The sequence below is a fragment of the Amblyomma maculatum genome, chromosome 1 (assembly GCF_055883805.1).
Source record: "Amblyomma maculatum isolate TAMU_Amacu chromosome 1, ASM5588380v1, whole genome shotgun sequence".
Classification (NCBI taxonomy): domain Eukaryota; kingdom Metazoa; phylum Arthropoda; class Arachnida; order Ixodida; family Ixodidae; genus Amblyomma; species Amblyomma maculatum.
The window spans coordinates 47,069,567-47,087,515 of record NC_139344.1 but is presented as its reverse complement, the minus strand read 5'-3'; the positions used below and the strand labels follow the sequence as shown (position 1 = coordinate 47,087,515).

The 17,949-nt window shown below is 45.7% G+C and overlaps 1 pseudogene; it reads left to right on the top strand.

Annotated features, from left to right (window-relative positions):
* The first annotated feature begins 15,899 nt into the window (after positions 1-15,899).
* LOC146202291 (kinesin-like protein KIF18B pseudogene) lies at positions 15,900-16,957 on the top strand (annotated as a pseudogene).
* Positions 16,958-17,949: the final 992 nt, after the last annotated feature.

Sequence of the window (17,949 nt, the reverse complement as noted above, 5' to 3'; positions counted from 1 at the left end):
TTTGAAATCTGCATCATGAAGATGGGCTATAACGTATGAATTTTTGTTTTTAAAAACCTATCACGCGCTCTAAATACACCACGAAAATCACCGCGAGGTACTAAAATCCTAAAATCAATCATTTAAAGTAGCCCCGGCCGAGTACTTGATCTCGCGCTTTGAATTCGCGCGCATCTTCTTCCTGTCAGAGCACTTTCGGGCGAGTCCTATCGGTCATCATGGACGATGATTCTTCCAAGGGTGCCGTCACAGTGAGCTCACCAGAACCGAGCAACCATAGTATCACTCAAGCAGAGAGGACGTCGACATCAGGCAATGATGTCGAGTCAGACCTCGGCGAATCTAGACGGAAGCCACTATCCAACATCACGAATGCCATTTCTGCCGGCGTGCGCTGTGACATCAACGTTGACTACGGGGAATCTGCCAGGGTGAACAACTCTGGTGTCGACACCGAGCTTCTCGGTGCAGAAATGAGCATCGTAACCAGCCTGCCGCAGCCATGGGACCTTGCACCAGCTGACGCCCCGCCCGACGGGGTCGCAGAAAGCAGTGAAGGACCCGGTAACATCTCCATTGAAGTCATTCATCCTAACTTCGACCGCTCAGATGATGAGTGTGACCTGTTCCAAGATGAGAGCCTGGTCGTTGCTGATGACACGCCAGAAGAGGACATACTCCTCCGCCAACTCGCACCTGCCTTGGAGGACGAGCCAGATGGGGTGCCATCATGGCCAGAACTGGAAACATCTGGGCCACAGCGCAGTACACCAGACTTCCTCGAGATTCCTCCCGAGTTGGCTGTCCCTGAGCTGGAAGACAACTTGTAAGAGCTGTTAGAAGGTTCCTAGCTGGATAAATAACATCAAGGCTTGCTGTGAAACGGGCTTGGTGTTGGCTGGAACACGAAGTGAGGCATATAACCCCTCTTTTTTTTTTTTTTTTCACACCGCATATAGAGTTGTTCCAACGCAAGGACTGAAATAAAGTGTCGATAAACTCGCACTCGTCCCGATAACGTGTTCACGGCATGCTTTCAAGCATCTTTCCCGCGAGGTATTGTGTGAAGCACGAAAATTAAAACAAGTAACCCATAGGTGTTTGAATACGTCACGTGTAATTATCGCCTAACGTACTGGGGTTTTAGCAAACGGGGCAAACGGGGGTGCAGGAGCGCGCGCAGCAGTCAGATAACACGCGCGGTCGCCGCTAAGGAGGCAGAAAGGGGGCTGAAAGGGGAGCGGAGCTGGTTACGAGTCCGACGCCGACGACGACGACGACGACGACGCCGACGATGACGCGGACGATGACGCGAAACGCAGGAACGGGCGCCTAAGAGCTGCGCTCTAAAAGAAAAGAGCGGTCCTGCCACGGCTCGCCTGTCGCCCCGAGTGCACCGCTTTTGTTAGGTGCTCGCCACCAGACTCCATCAGGCGCTTGCGTGAATGGGCGTCTCACCTGCGACTGCGCAGTCGAAGGGCGCGCAGAAGCCGGTGTGCACAATGCCGTCTATGTCTCCCTCTTCGGGGCTGAGTGACTGTCATTCGGCTAGTAACGCTGGTCACCCTAAATGGCTTTGCGTGCTCTGCCCGGCGCCTCGTGGTGCCTTTCTGTCTACGCGCCGCCAGCGTCCATTCAAGCTACAACTGCCAAGAGGCGCTGGGCTCATAGCCGCATATTTCCCCGACTTCCCGCGATCCGCTGGACCCGCAGGTCCCTTACACTTGATGAAGGCTGTAATTACTACGGGCTCCGCTAATCGCAATAAACATCTACTGCTTCTCTCGGTTCTTGAAGAGTGTCCATATTCAATTCACCAACCTGTACAAGATGCTTTTCATCCATATGCCGCTAAACTAACGAATCAATTTGTACTAAACTTCCACTGACGATCATTGAAATTCGTGCAGTGTTCACATGAGAGCATTACTTAATGTCTACAACATGCTAGACGATTATGTTATCGTCTATGTAACGAATTGACAGGCACATTATGTTCGCTTTTGAAACATTTATTGTTTGGTAGCCGTTCTTTTCTCTTAGGTGGCATACGTCACGTTGGGCGCCTCTAGTCGTCAGCATTTCTTTCGGGGGAAAATTTGGAACCGAATATGGTCATCATAGTCTTGCGGATGGAGAAGTGGGCTCTTCCATGCCACATCTCAGAGGCATGATCGAAATTCTCTGAGGCTGTGAAAGTTGAGACCGTCGACGTAGCCGACGACGCCGAGGGATAATTTGTTTAGGTATGGGGATGCTAACGCTCTGGCGTTAAAATGTGCTAAGTTTCTTGCCTGGCGGTCTGTAAATGTCACATATAATGTACATGACTTCTCTTCATTAACAGTAAGCGAAGAATAGTACGCTTGATCAAACTTTGCACTAATCCTAGAAGATACCCGCATGCCTTAAAAAAAAAAAAAACGAACATTCCTCATCGTCTTCATTTTTCTTGACATAACACTGACTTTTGATGAGCGTCCATGCCAAAGTAAACATTTTTGGTTGCGCTAAAATGACAGCGGTAACCACCCTACCTGAAAATGAACACATAATTGATCATAGTTATTTCTTCTGTTTCGTATGCTTGTGTGCCGTATATAAATGTCCTGACTCAGTCCATCTTCAGCGTCTGTATTCTGCGCGTTTTTATTTTTGCATTCAGCACATGAATAAAAAGTTGCCTTTAAGTCTCCTTCGGTAAGAAATTTTGAGTCTTAACTTCACTCACACAAGCACACTGAACCTTTAAAATTATAGCAATCCGCCTCGTGAAAAATGTGCACCCCTTGAGGCCTGCAAGGCTTCTAGATTGCGCAAGATCTTTTCTTTTTTCTATTTCGCGTCAGGTTTTCATCTGCATAAAGGTATTTTCTCCCAGAAGAGCGTTTTTTTTTTTTTTTCTCATAGTCATAACTCTAAAAAGCCTTGGTTGTTCAGCCTGACGAGTGACGATGACTGGCGGAACTTTGTCCTACACATCTTGTTCTTCACATTTTGTCTTTATATTACACGAAGAATATTTGATGCAATGCAATGAACTTTAAATTGCAGAAAAATGTTCTCGTAAAATGTCTGCCTGTGCCTCTGTACTTGCATGTGGGCCATGGACATAGACTAGATTGGAGTCCAAATTCAGACTCCCCCAAGACCACTAATGTATCGCGGGTAGAGAAAGATGGCTGATTGGTGGCATAAATGAAAGTGTCCATCTGGAAAAGATATTTTTCCAACGAAAATTAATAAAATAAAAGGGGGAATACTAACAGCGACCCACGGCCGAGAGAGCGGGCCCGGGGAGACTCCCCTAGTCTCCTCTGGGAAGTAACGGACTGGGATGGGAAAAAGGGAATGGGAAAATGGAAAAAGAAATGGGTTATGGAAATTAGGTGGCGAATGGGGACAGCGTGGGATTTTCATTGATCTATCAAATGAGTCGAGCGAGTGTATAAAGTAACTTTTTTGTTCAAGTCGTCTCGCACACGATGGTCTAAGTGGCACCGGCTTCTGACATTTAACAACTGGTGGCGCCTAGAAGCCCCGAAAAAGTTACGTTATTTATTGCTTCCGTGGTCCTAAAAATATACCTCGGCAGATTGCGCTCAGTAATGCTCACACCCTGAGCCTTTCTGTTTTCTTTTCTTTTTAAATCTGTCATTTGGTATTTACCAGTGTTATTACTATATTACCCTTCTCTGTTCACCTCTTTTGTGGCCATTTTTTATGTATACATTTATCCGCATTTTCCCTTTTCATGTTACCGTAATTATTTTCCGTCGACGGGTATTTTATATTTTCCCATTTCAGTCACTTTTTTTTGTGTGTACGTAATGTACAGCTTTCTCCCAGTCGATTCGGACGGAATATTGTTATTCTATAATATCATAGTAATGGACGTCTTCTCAAGCTGCCAAGGATTTCATGCGTGAAGTTCTGTGTGTATTTGTATCTCCATTTATTTTGTATGCGTGACATTTTTAATGCTATTTTTTTTTTTCATTTCATTGCAGAATCTGGAAACCGCTTTATAGATTTTTTGTTCAAGGCTGTAGTGTGCTTAGCATATTCGATTTAAAGTTATATTTTTTGTGTATTGACTAATCCTTAATGCACAATTTTGGTGTTTCTATTCTCTCTTCTTTTGCAGTTTCTGGCTATACTCACGGACGATTTCTTCAGTGCGTCATTCTTTCCTGGACCTCTTTATCTTTTTGTGTTTTTCTTGTCTCGTTTTTGTTTGTTTCTTTTTCTTTTTTCCATTTCATAGATCTAATTGTTGCAAATAGGTAGTTGTGTTTTTTGTTTACTTTTGTTTCTTGAAGGTATTGTATATATATATATATATATATATATATATATATATATATATATATATATATATATATATATATATATATATATATATATATATATATATATATATATATATATATATATATATATATATATATATATATATATATATATATATATATATATATATATATATATATATATATATATAAATTTTACATCTATGCTTTATTTTTCATCTATATTACTATTTTTTATTTTGGGCGTTTAGCTCCTTTTTTATATCTCAAATTGAATTAAGCCTGGCAAAGCTTTGCTGGTCCGGGCTCCCTCTGTCGTTCTTTACATTTTTTTTTGTTATATTCTGAGGGGATAAATAAAAGGTAAAATGCCTGTCTACCCCAACCCTACTCCTGCCTGGACCCGTGATTACGTGTGCAACCATCCAATACTGAGCCCTAGCCGAAAAACAAGAGTTCCACTGCTCGTCACCAACAGTTTCGAACTCTGGCGGCCTTGTCTGATGTGTCCCTTCGGCGGCCCCTTGACGTCTTACATACTGCTGCTTGAGGAATGGGTGCAACTTGCAACTATCTACAAGATAGCCGCAGAAAATGACGCAGCTGCGCAGGACACCGGAGGTCTGAGACGAAGCGTTCTTACTCAATAATCTCTCCTCTTACCGGTCTTCTCGCACGTCATTTCTGCTTTTGAACAACTCTACCATGTTATATATTTAAAGAGTAGTGTTGTATTTTAGTAAAGATAATTTCGAAAGGAATTAATTATTTTGCTACGAAATTACTACCGCAAAGTAATTCAGTACATTACAAATTACTGCGAAAGGTAAATAAATCAAAATAATTTAATTAGTATAATTCAATTACTGCCATATCTGTTCGACTGTAACATTTTCTAGACCCAAGCATTTTACCTCTACCTACATTTCAGGAAAAGATAGAAACTGCGTCCTCGTTTATAAAACATCTATACATAAAACGCCTTTTGTTATAGATCGTGAAGGCTGACTCAGAAGCCTTAATCGGCATCAATGGCTGATGAGCATATGTTTCGAAAAGCCATTCGCCAAGTATTTAGAAAGGCTCCTAAAGTGTGTCACTCTAAAACGGAGAAACGAACCGTGAAATCTATGACGTCAGAAAGTTCTTGCCGCCTTCACGTGAAAGGGGACGGCAAACACTGCGCGCAACAATGGCGTCCGGCACAGGCTCCTTCAAAAGTTTGCATGAAGGCATAGTTTTGAGAATTTCACTCGGTAATAAATGCAGTCACACAAGCCTTGTATATTACAGACAAATGATAGGCGCAGCTTTTAAAGGCGGCCTTAGACCTAATCAGGACGCATTAAATGCATGACATCCGAAACCGGAAGAATTTGGATGCTGCTTCCGTCGACATTTTATTAGCTTAGTCATTTGGTTTCGAACAGGAAGCCACAATAGATAAGTATGCTGCTTTCCCACGGGAGAGCCGCCCGCCATGCTGCCGAACATAGTGACGGAACAGGAATATTGAAAGAACCCTATCAGCTATACGCCATAATTATAATCAAATATGGCATACCCGACGGTAATTAGCCACGCAAGGTTAACGCTCGCCGCATGAACAAAAAAGAAAAGTTTAAGAGGAGAAGTCATGGCTGTTATAAAGAGATCGGAAAACGAAAGATGAAGTAAAGGGCTAGGCTATTGCTGTATTAAAGCGGTCGGATCAGCACGGTGGTTCTGGCTACGGGAAACGGTAGCCAAAGTTGTGTGTCGTCTTCACTGAGGGGTTTCGAATGACCGAATGCTCAGCATCCAATCACTCACCCAGATCAATTTTTCTCTGGACACAGCTACTCGCAGCTACTCTTGTTCCGCGGTGTCGCACAGTATAGACCAACACCGTGTTTACAAACAAAGGGGGCGCTCGTAGCGTCGCAGCCGACTGGGGGTCAAAAATAGGGTTAGCGCCCATAGGAATACATGGAACCGAAATATTTCTAAGCAGTTTTCTCATTTCACAGGGCACCTGTGATGTCGTTATTCACTACAAAGCAACTATGGACATCCTAGAACAGATCACAAAAGTATCAAACCTCATTACCAAGGCGAAGTATTTTTAAAATACCGCGAAACGTATGGGGGTTCAAGTTTGGAGGGCGACCCGTAGAAATACATGTAAACACAACTTACCGGAACATTTTTCTCATTTCACAGAGCATCGGAAGGGGTGGCCGGTCGTTAAACGTTGACCAGCGCTTTGAAGAAGTGTGTGATAAAGTAGGGTGCGTCATTACGGAGGCAGTCCACTTTTAAAACTCCCCGAATAACCTGTGTTATGAATCCAGACACCGCCAAAAGGCAAGCTGGGTGTAGCAAATCGCGCAGTTTTGCTTACAGTCTGATATGCTGCCGCTTAGGGTGAATAAGCTTGATAATACTGTCGCTCCAGTGATACGTGCTAGACAGAATTACATTTAAAAAGCAGTTGTCAAAAGCCATACGACAATATGAACCGAACGAGATTCGTGCATTGCAGCAGACGACAGCGTATCTGGCGATACCCACCGCTGCCGCGTCCAGCTCCGGAGCGTCTGCTAGCGACAGCGCCGGTGGCGCATTGCCGTCTGCAACTGTGCGCGGTCAGTTTATCGTGCTGTGAGCGGTCCGCAAGTCGTCAGACTTGCAGTACTTGCAAGAGAATGTAGTGTGTCATGCAACATGACGTCGGGGTGTCGTAAAAGACGTTCACTAAAAAATGAGAAGGGTTCAACGCTGCTGAACCGAGCAAAATGTTGCGGTAAGTTGTGTTTACATGTGTTTCTATGGGTCGCCCTCCCAATTCGCACCCGCATACGTTTCGCGGTGTTTTAAAAATACTTCGCCTCGTTAATGAGTTTTGATACTTTCGTGATCTGTTCTAGGATGTTCATGGTTGCTCTGTACCGAATAACGACATCACAGATGACCCGTGAAATTAGAAAACTGCTTTGGAATATTTCGCTTCCATGTATTCCTATGGGCGCTAAGCCTATTTTTCACCCCCAGTCGGACCACGCTGGCGATAGAAGCGCCACCGCATCGTGCTTACGTCACAGATCGGTGTTGGTCTATATGCAATCATTTGGTTTAGCGGATGCCCACTGCAGAATTACAGTTGCCTATGTCGTCGTACACTAGTCATCAATTCACCTTTCTAGGCCACCCAGGCGTCCTATAACTGCAACAAACACTTGGGTCATATGCTCGCTTAGCCCATTTCACCCTTCCGAATTTTTAAGACAGAAGACTTTAATGGCTCATACTGTCGTGGATAAAATGTGTCACGCTTTTGCGGCGGCTGTCGCGTGGCGTTCCTTGGCGCGCGTTCTAGTGGGATTGCAGATGGCAGGAACGCTAGACAAGATGAGACTTCTCAGGCTTGTGCCTTTCACTAATGTAGTCGCTAAAGTTCCTAGTAATTTTTTGTCTTTATGTTCCAGCGGGCAGCTTTCTTTACGTCTTAAGGTACTCGAAGGAATCAAGACATACGAATTAACCAGTAGACAAGAAAATACGATCGTAGCTGAGTTCGATGTTCCACCGCACTCGGAGACCATTGGATCCCGAATGAGACACGTTAACCTTAGGCCATGCAACCACATTCTTACAGCGTGTTTAAATATGAGCTTTAATCTACGTCGGGTGGTCCTGTGCATACGGTCGTACCACATGTGAGGTACAACAAACGCAAAAAAAAGTGCTCGCAATTAAGCGAGAAACAAAGTTAATGTGGTCGAAAGTGTATCTGCAAGATAACCTATTAACGCTGACGCATCAAACAAGTGTCCCCGAATCTTTTCAGTCAGGTCGGCAAACCGGGCCTTTGCTAGTGTCCTGAGGTGATATTAGGCGCGAGAGGAAAGGATTAGCGGTTCGTCCATCTGAACATCCGGCGCCTGACTCCTATTCTCCCATTGGAGAGATGTGGCAGTTCCGTATGTAAAAACTGAAGGTTAGCTCATTATGTAATATATCGATATACAGCCAAAAGCGTTATTACGAATTTTAGTCGTACAACCTTTCCAACCAAATTCAATTATAAGCAATATTTTCTCTCATACATGGTTAACCCTTGCTTCCTTTTCAATTTGCATTTACCCGGCGATTGCCAAGATGAGCGGCCACCGAGTGCTCACGGAAGTGGAAAACGAAGTAATGGAAATTTGGTTCTAAGCACGCGCTACCGGTTCGAATTTTGCTTCAATTTCGACGCCGTGATTTCGCCACCGAGTTCCAGGTGTCTGCTGCGCCGGACACCTTCCTTGCCGGCCTGGATGTCCCTGAGGACTTTGCCTCTACGTGGGCATCCCCGCACGACGACCAGCATGCCGTCGTGCTGCTTTCAGTCCTCGTCGGTTCGCGACCTGGTGGACCTGCCCGGCGCAACGTTTAAGCCTTATCTGCGCCATCGCGGAATCAAAAGTGGAAGCCTGAAAAGGTAAGGCACTGACGTCTCAAGATGAATTTGCCGATGCTTCTTCCCGTTTGAGACTGCTCATATCTTTCCCTCACGTGAGGCCAGACGTTCTTTTGTGACAGTTCCCTTTTGAGCATACCACTTCGCTTGCACGAAATTGAAAGATGGTTAAAGTGGGTACCGTGTCGCCAGTATGTTTGCTTGCCGGCAGACAGCTAGAAATCACAGGCCACATGAAGAAAAATTCTACCGACATCTGTTAATGCTGAACTCCCGAGATATGGTGATTTTGTGGATACGAAGAGAGCGGAGTAGGAAGAAGAAGGCTGAAGAGCGCGAGCGTAAAATTTGTTTCAGTGCGTATGCCGAGAAATGAATATATATATATAATCTACGCCGGTAGCTAACGCGCTTCTACATAATGTTTGTATGTGCGCATCGAGTAGGAAAGTGGATTCTTTAGAAGGCTCGAGGACATAACGTGGCGCCATCCCTAAATAAGGGAGATCACGTCTGTCGTTCTCGTTCTTTGTAAAGCGTCTGAGGCCATTTAAACTTCACGTTTGCAACTTTATAGTTTTCTTACGACGCAGATTTCAATACAGCCACGTGTTATACGCACAGCTCTGCAGCAGTTACGATCCAAAAGACTGTGTTACCCCGCTTCTGTAAGGGCCAGAAAGCTCAGCTTGCCGGCTCCCATAAGGCTCAACCTACCAATATCACCCTCACGCGTCCACGTCTCTACATGCCTCTGCTTTCTAGACGTTTACCCTTCAGAGCTGCCAGTCTCCTACTTATAACAAGAAAAACACTCAGTTCCCAATGTAGCTGGCCCTTCCATATAGCCGTGTCTTTAATGGCAATCTCAGGTTAATATTATATGGAACCAATATGCCGAAAAGAATACCTAAAGTGAATAATTTACCACAAATCATCAGTAATTCAATTCGTTATATTCTCTGTCTCTTTCCCGAAAAATTACGTAGTGATTTCCATTCCATTCCATTCCATGTTTTTTTTTTTTTTTTGCAGTTGACAATCAAATGTTTTCAGCCATCACTGTAATTGAGGATTGCCTAATTTACTTCCGCATTTACGAAATGTGCAGTCAGTAATGGACACGTCTAATGCAGGGGCCTAGCCAAACGTTTAAGCTCGTCTACCAAGTGGGACGCCGACTGCGACTGCGACGGCGACGGCGACCAGCGGTCATGTAGTACCCAGACAGAGGAGGATGCTGAAAGCAATGTCCGCACTAAGTGTATTCACAGCTCCCGGACCGATGAGCTGCGTTTCGAATACGAGTATGTTGTTCATTCCTCCTTTCCCTCTGATATTCTTTGGACTTGCAGACATAAAGTTCTCTAAAGTTGAACGTAGCGCGTACGAAGATCCAGCACTTCGTTTGTGCACTGCCCCTTGAAAAATCTCTACTCTGGGCTAAATAAGCATCAATAACGTTAAAAAAGTCTCTCCACGTTTCACAAGCGCAGATGTGAGGCAAATCTACCGTGAATTAGAATCTGTCGGGCATGGACAATTAATTTGGTATGCGCAGCACTCCAGGAAAACGTATATAGGAGGGCAAAAAAAAAAAGACTCTCAGTTTTGTCTTATTGAAAAAGACTGTGTGGACACGCACACCACACATATTATTGGGTGCAGGTTAAAGCGGACTCGTGTGACGATTTCATTGAAGTATGTAGAGAGACATAGCGTGCTGCCGATCACGATGAACAGATCATAGCGAAGGCAGTATGGTGCCCTGCAGCGAAAAGATATGCGTGAGGTCATGCGAGACCAATTAAAAGAGCTCAACTTGCACCATCTATAGGTGGTCCCAGGATGTCTTGCGTCGGTTCTGCACCGCAGTTCGTGCTCAGACCTCTACATAACGGTAACAGCGTCTTCTTTCCATTTCTTGCCATGGTGTCGCCAAGTATTCTGGCCGTGTTTTGGTGGTACCTTCTTCTGCGCATAAAATTAGAAAAGGAAGAAATAAGCCTACGTTGACATTTTCATTCTGATGCAAATTCACGATGCAAGAATACAGGACGTTGCTGTTGACGCCCCTAATAGTTATGTTACGAAAGTGCAATTCATTAATACATTTGCAAGCCCGAACTTTTTTTCCGCTTGAAATGAGTGCGGACGAAAACTGCGCATGGGTGATCTGTCCGACTATGCTAATCTAGTGAAATGCTTAAATGTTACACGTTGCAACGTATTTTTCCAATATCTTCTTTTTCTGCGCACTTTAGGTTACGCGCATTCTTTGTCAAAAGTCAAAGTAGAGCTCAGGGGTACTACTTCTGAGCTACTGCGTGCTGCTCATAATGCCTATATTCAATGTCCTTAATCTATTGATGGTAAGATCTTTTTTCCTATCCTCTCCAATGGGAAGGACCTCCAATAATGCTAAATTAGCGCCATTACACGGCTCAGAAGCTGCCGCACGGGCTCACACTTTTGGCAAAGGCTCTACATGGGCTAAATTCACATCGCCTACTTCGCTGAAATTGAAATAAAAGTATGGTATTGGAGAATAATGCCATCTTAAAATAAATACAATAGGCAGCCTGCTAGTTCAGCTTTGTTGAAAGCGACCGCTACAGATAGCGAGAACTATACTGATAACGTGCTCTTTGCACACGACTTATTTGAAGATCTCTATATCGCATCCTACCTCCTCATTTCACCTCAAAAGTATTAACGGACCGTCACGGTGTTCTTTGTCCATTATGGTGGTTGGTTTTCACTACCAGAAGTGTTCTCCTGCTCACTTGCATCGCTCACACCAGCTACGCAGGTTGCTCACCTGAACTTAATCTTACTTTCATACTCAGTCATAGTTGGGCCTTCGTTCCTGTGCAGCTGTGGCTCGCAGTTCTCCATCTGGCCGCTTCTAGACGTCCACTGGAAGAGGTCCTTCCTGGCATCTCTGGGAGTGCTTTCTACCATTGTATTCTCCAGTGCCGTAGTGGCAACTCTCTCGGCAACATGTAAGCACTCTCATGGTGACTACTTCTTAGAGGAAATAAACTTGTTCGGCACTTGGTTGAAATTAGTGGGTATTGATTGACCGTGTCGGCTAACCCGCATTAGCTCGAAAGTTTCACAGCTATTTCCAAATTTGTGCGTGACAGGCTCACCACTCCTACACTGCATTGCTGCTGCAGCACAAGCTGATACGACAAATAATGCTATCGGGAAACTATTGAGCTCGAGCTTAATAGAATAGGAACACAACGCCACTGGCTATTCAAGGCATATTTACGACCTGATGTAGCCCTATCGGTGCTCTGTCAGAAATATGTATTGCAATTTTCACGTGCAGAATATGGGCATTCTTATTATGTTGAGTTACCACGAAACAGGACTTTGGTCATGAAACCTATTTATGCTGTTTTCAGATAAACCAGGCACGCTGACGTGCCCCTGTTGTGGACGTAGCCGACAGACTTGAAATGAGGACGTCTTATTGCATATCGAACAAGAATGCTTTCGCGGAAATTAATGCATATCTCCCGCTTTATTAATAATGATCGAAAATCGTATGTACCGTCTTTGCCAAAAGTAATGCAGCAGCCCCGACGGGTGGAGGAGCGGGTGCGGGGCCGAGCGCGGTGGCACGGTGTTCGCCGTCGGTGGCTGCTGCGCACGGCGGCGAATGTAAAGTAGCTGACGTATTTCGGCTCCCTCGCTATCTTTCTTGGGATGATAAAATGTAAGTGGGTAACATGTGGCCTCTGATTTCGCACCTTCGGAGCACTGTGCTATTGAGAAAGGGCGCTGCTAGCAGCAAAACTCGCTCAACGATCTTTTTTGACTGGTGCTGTGATCCATATGCCCTCTTTGCTAGAACACCTTGCGCGTTTAACAGGTACGCAGCTGCTGTAGTTGCAAAACACCTGCTGTTCTCTGTTAGGAGTGCTGGCAGAGTAAGATCGGGTACGGCTCTAAAAAAATTGATGTGGTGTTTCTAATGATTCGGTAGTTTTCGACTTTCATACGGAAGCCTTGATTACACAGCGGACAACCCAAAGCAGGAAGCTTAAGTGCGACGCAGTAATACACTCCCACTAATCTAGTACATGAATCTACTATACGACCAGACGAGTTTTCGTCAAACGTTAGATTTCACTTCTCCGGCATAACCAAGCGACCCAACAAAGCCAGGAAAACAAACAAACAAAGCGCAGGAAACTGTGTATCGAATTTTGGAGATCCGTTCATCACATTTGTTTCTCGATATTCCAAAAGAGCAGCAAATTACGTATTTGCCCTACTTGATCCAGCTATAGGAACTGCGTGTTGGTATTAAACGCGGAAGGTATTCCAATGAAGAGCGCAGCGTCACAGCGCCAGCGTAAAAGGAGCGTTGAGTGAGTTACGCTATGCGGACACCCTTCCTCAGAAGCGCAACGCTCCGACGGCACCAAATAAGATGCTGCATACGATTATGCGCTTACTTTTTATCATCCCAGGAATGAGAACGAGGAGGCAAGCTTACGTCAGCTAGCTTACGCTTGCTGCCAGAGCGCTGCGTCCAGCGACAGCGGCCGCCGCGTCGCGACTCAGCTCCGCACCTGCTTGACGGCCGTCGGGGCTGCCCCGTTACTTCTGGCAAAGACGGTACACAATTTTATCGCTGTGCAGTTCAGTTGTCTGATGTCGCAAATAGCCACCTCTTCTGAATAGATTTTTTTTTGCAGTTTAGATGAAGAAAGGTAACTCTCTGCAGCCATTCGGCGGATCTGACACCACCTAACATCTTTTTTCTTCCACAGGCAACGTGAACAAGCTTAACAGCTTGGGTCTGGCACCCTACACTTCTGAGAGGGAGTTAGACTCAGCGGAGAGCATTGTTTCCGCCACACAGCCCCTCTCAGGTACGAGGTACAGGTTGTCTACCGCATCTTCCGCGAGTATGGCAACGTTAAAGAATTAGATGTTATTGACAGCACCTGCTTAGCGCTATAGGGGCCTGTCCTTGCTGACGATTAAACGAAGATTCTTGCAGTATAGTCCACGCTTAGAGATCGAGAGCTTATAGCTGGACGTAACATGTGCATCAAAATCCAGCTGTTCAAGCGCGCGAATGTGCTGAGGTCTTCTTTGAGCAATACTGTGCATGGCCGAGAACAGCGTCGCTTTTTTTTATTCATGTTTGTATTCATTTATGTTTTTTATTCATTCGTACATCCAAATGACAAAAGACTACGGCATAGAGTTGAAAGCGCACTCACATTTCAGGTATTGCATAAAAATGCCCTAGTAATTTACCCATACCTACGAGTGGGCAAGCCCCCAATAATTATAGAGAGTGTGACGATATCCCAGTACCGTCGGTAAAAAATTCATTTTAGCTGTGCTGAATAATGTTTCTTTGTTGTCTTGGGCTTGAGCGCGCTTTCTCAGCATCTGCGCGATTCTGCCATGGATCTCAACACAGCGCCTACAAAATTGAGGGGATCTGCAAAAGCCGATATGAAGAAACGGTGAATAATCGCGTAAATAGAGGGCAATGAAGAAAATTGCAAGGGTTCAACGCTGCTGAACCAAATATTGAGCGAAAGCATTAGCTGTAGGTGAGCGAGCTTTCTTCTTCATCTCTTTTTCTTCCTCAGCCCACATATAAAGCCCTGCTTTAACTAAGCCGTATGACGGTGCCTTAGTGACCTATAGGGGTAACGTGAATATCAGGGTCCTATAGCAGGCTGATTCTGACATAACCGTTCCATGCGAAACGAGAGACCAAAGTTGGCAGTTCCTGCCAGCCCACATCGCCTAGTGTCACGTGAGGTGTGATGTCATAGCTTCACGTGGGTAAGACGTGGCTACAGGCCGCACTACGCTGAAGGCTCGAAACCAAGAGTAGTATTGCTTTCGCAATAAAAAGAGACCTGCACAACATAACTTCACCGTGCTCGCTACGCAGGTCACAAGACGGTGACAGCGCTTCGATCGAGGGATGCCACACACGGACACATCTACCATAGAGCAGATCGTGAGGCCCGCGGGAAGACCAGCGATCCATGCCGGCACCTAAAGATGAAGACGAAGGAGTACAGTGCACTCCCCTCACCAGGAGACAGCTCATACCCGAAGAGTAGGGGCCAGTCGCCGGCACTGTCCACCGTCCGGCGGCGGGGTATGTACTGTGTAAAAGTGTGCCGTCTGCCGCCGGCCAGCTGGCCGTTTAAGCGATGACCGTTCCGGACGGCATTAGAGGGCGCTGTGTGTACCAGGAGCGTAGAGTTACTGTATGGTGACATATACAGTAACTCTACAGGAGCGCAATGAGTGTCGAGCAGTCAGCTGGGTGAACCGTCTCCGCCACCGCTATTTCTTTGGTCCCCGGATGCGCGCAACAATAAATTGTGTCGTTTTAGCTTCCACACGCTTGACTCAATGCATTAAACCGATTCTGTGTATGAATAAAAAAAAACTAGTTCCGTATAAAAGCGGCGGTCGTCGGGGAAAATGTGTGTAAGCGGTAATTAAGGTACATACAGCGAATGCAAGATATGTACAGATAGCCGATTTCCTTAAAGTGCTCGGTACTATATTTCTGAAACGTAAACGGTGGGTCCGATGACGAATGTATAATATATTTTCATGACCACAAGTATTATCGTATGCGCCAGTTTAAGCGGGCTGCACTGAAGTCCACCATCGACGCTCGCTAGCACTTACGGGAGGTAATTCGGCTAGGCTGGCTCGAATGCTTTTGGCCATTAATTTTTTCTTTTTACGGTAAACAAATGGAATCGAGTGCCCGAAAGTGCAGTCAATTTCCCATCCACCACCTTTTCATCAGCCCTGGTTGAAGTGTGTTTTCTGTGAGTTTTGTTACTTTTTTCACTGTTTATTGTGAATTTCATAGTATAATGAATGCATTATTTTTCATTATTGTTCTTGTTGTGTTTGTTGTTTTTTTTGTCCCTGACTTTTCTTATTTATGAGACACAATACTTCTGATCCCCCTAAAATTATGCCCCACGAGCGATGTAGGTACATGCATAAAAATAAATAAATAAATAAATAAATAAATAAATAAATAAATAAATAAATAAATAAATAAATAAATAAATAAATAAATAAATAAATAAATAAATAAATAAATAAATAAAACCATGAAGGAAATGGTAACGACGCTCCTGGACAGCTGCAACTGTTCAGTGTTTGCATATGGGGCGACCGGTGCAGGCACGACGTTCACAATGCTCGGCACGGAACACTGCCCAGGCGTAGTGACCCTCATCGTGAGCCACTTGTACGAGCGCGTGGATCGCGCTCTGAGGGCCAGTCTTGCGACGTCGCCGTGGCCTACCTCGAGGCGTACAATGAGGTGGGGCGCGACCTGCTCTCTGCCGGTGGAGCATCGCTCGTTGTGCGCGACGACCCCGCCAAGGGCCTCGCCATCTCCAACCTCTCCATCCACAAGGTGAAAGAGGCTGATGCTATTCTAGACATGCTGCTGAAAAGAAACAAGGTTCGAACTCAGCACGCCACTGACGCCAACACTGAATCGTCACGGTCACATGCAATCTGCCAGGTGTATGCGACGCAGACTGAGACGGTGATAGGCACCAGCAAGGGCATCCGCGCTTCAAAGATGAGCTTCATCGATCTCGCCGGCTCAGAGCGCGCTGTGGCACGGTTAACAGGAACATTGGGGCTAGGCTGCGCGAGGGCACCAAGACAGAACCTGTCCATCCTGGCCCTCGGCTGTTGCATAGATGCCCTTTCCAAGAATGGGATGCAGGGGGTTCTCTACCGGGGCTCGAAGCTGACGCACAATCTGAGGGACACTCTGAGTGAGACGTGCCGGACACTGATGATCGCCGCTGTGACGCCGTCCAAGCACAGCTACACAGACACATACAACACGCACAAGTATCCTGAGCGGGCGATGAAGATCGAGCTGCAGACGAAAAAGAAAATTCTGAATGTGAACGTGCACATGTCGATGTACAGCGCACTCATTGAAGAGTACAAGCAGAAGGTCGACTGCCTCAAGAAGAAGGTCGACAGCGCAGAAGCGGAAAAGGCAGTGCTGGCGGCCAAGGTGCAAGTTCTCGAAAGGAGCCTGGAGTTGGCGCTGGGCAAAAGCGATGCCTTGCCGCCACGTGTCTCTCCGGCAACCCGCATCACTCAGAAAACGAGGCCCGCCACGCCTGCCATGGGTTGACCACATAAGCAATAATGTCGCCGCTGTAAAGATTGTTTGCGCAATGGGGCTAGTAATGCTTTCGCATGAAGGAAATGTGGGAGAGAATTCTTGTATTCGAAGGCATCTTCTCCCCTTTCCCAATTCAATTTCCAACAGCCCCTTGCATACAAACAAGTACAGAGAAACAGTCGGACATTTTAGGTGAACATTTTCACACAATTTAGTTTTTACGTTCCGTAAGAGTTTTATCGTGTAATAGTAAAAAGAAAATGTAAAGAACAAGATGTGCAAATCAATTCAACCAATCGTATTCAGGTTCACCGACCAAGCCACTTGAGAGTTGACTAATAACGAAAAAGGCCCTCCGGAAGAAGGTAAATAGGTAAGGCGGAAATCCTGTACCTTTTCAAAAAAGGTGTGCCTGCACCGAACCAGCTTTAGGTGCTGTCTAATCATCCACCCCGCACTGTAGCGTTTCCTGCTGCTGCCGCTTTTTATTTTTCAAGCCACAGGATCACCGGTTCCCCAGGCTCAAGAAAGATTTACACTCCTTGACCTACCTTCTCACCCAACCTCCTCCCTCCCTCTCCCGAGCTTGTCTTCTTCGGAAGCAAAAGCGTATTTAAACCTCTGCCAGTGATGATCGTTCTGCCAGACGAAGACTTCTCAAAACATTGACTCGACTTGCGAACTGAGGCTTCCGCCCCTCTACACTTGTTCAGTGTTCTTTCATATAGGCCAGGTTGGGCTACATAAGGTCCGATAACATAGGTAGGTATAGGTATGTAGGCAAGGTAGGTAGGTAGGTAGAGGTAGATAGGTAGGCAGGTAGGTGGTAGATGGATAGGTCGATCAGTAGGTAGGTAGGTGCCATCTTTGTTAAAAATAACTGAGCAGCCTCCAATCGACGGATGAGGCACGGTGTAGTGTGTAGAGGGGTGGCTCTACAATCGCCATGGCTGGTCGCTTCTCTCCGGCTGCGAGTGTAAGCTTGCTGAGAAAAGAATGCT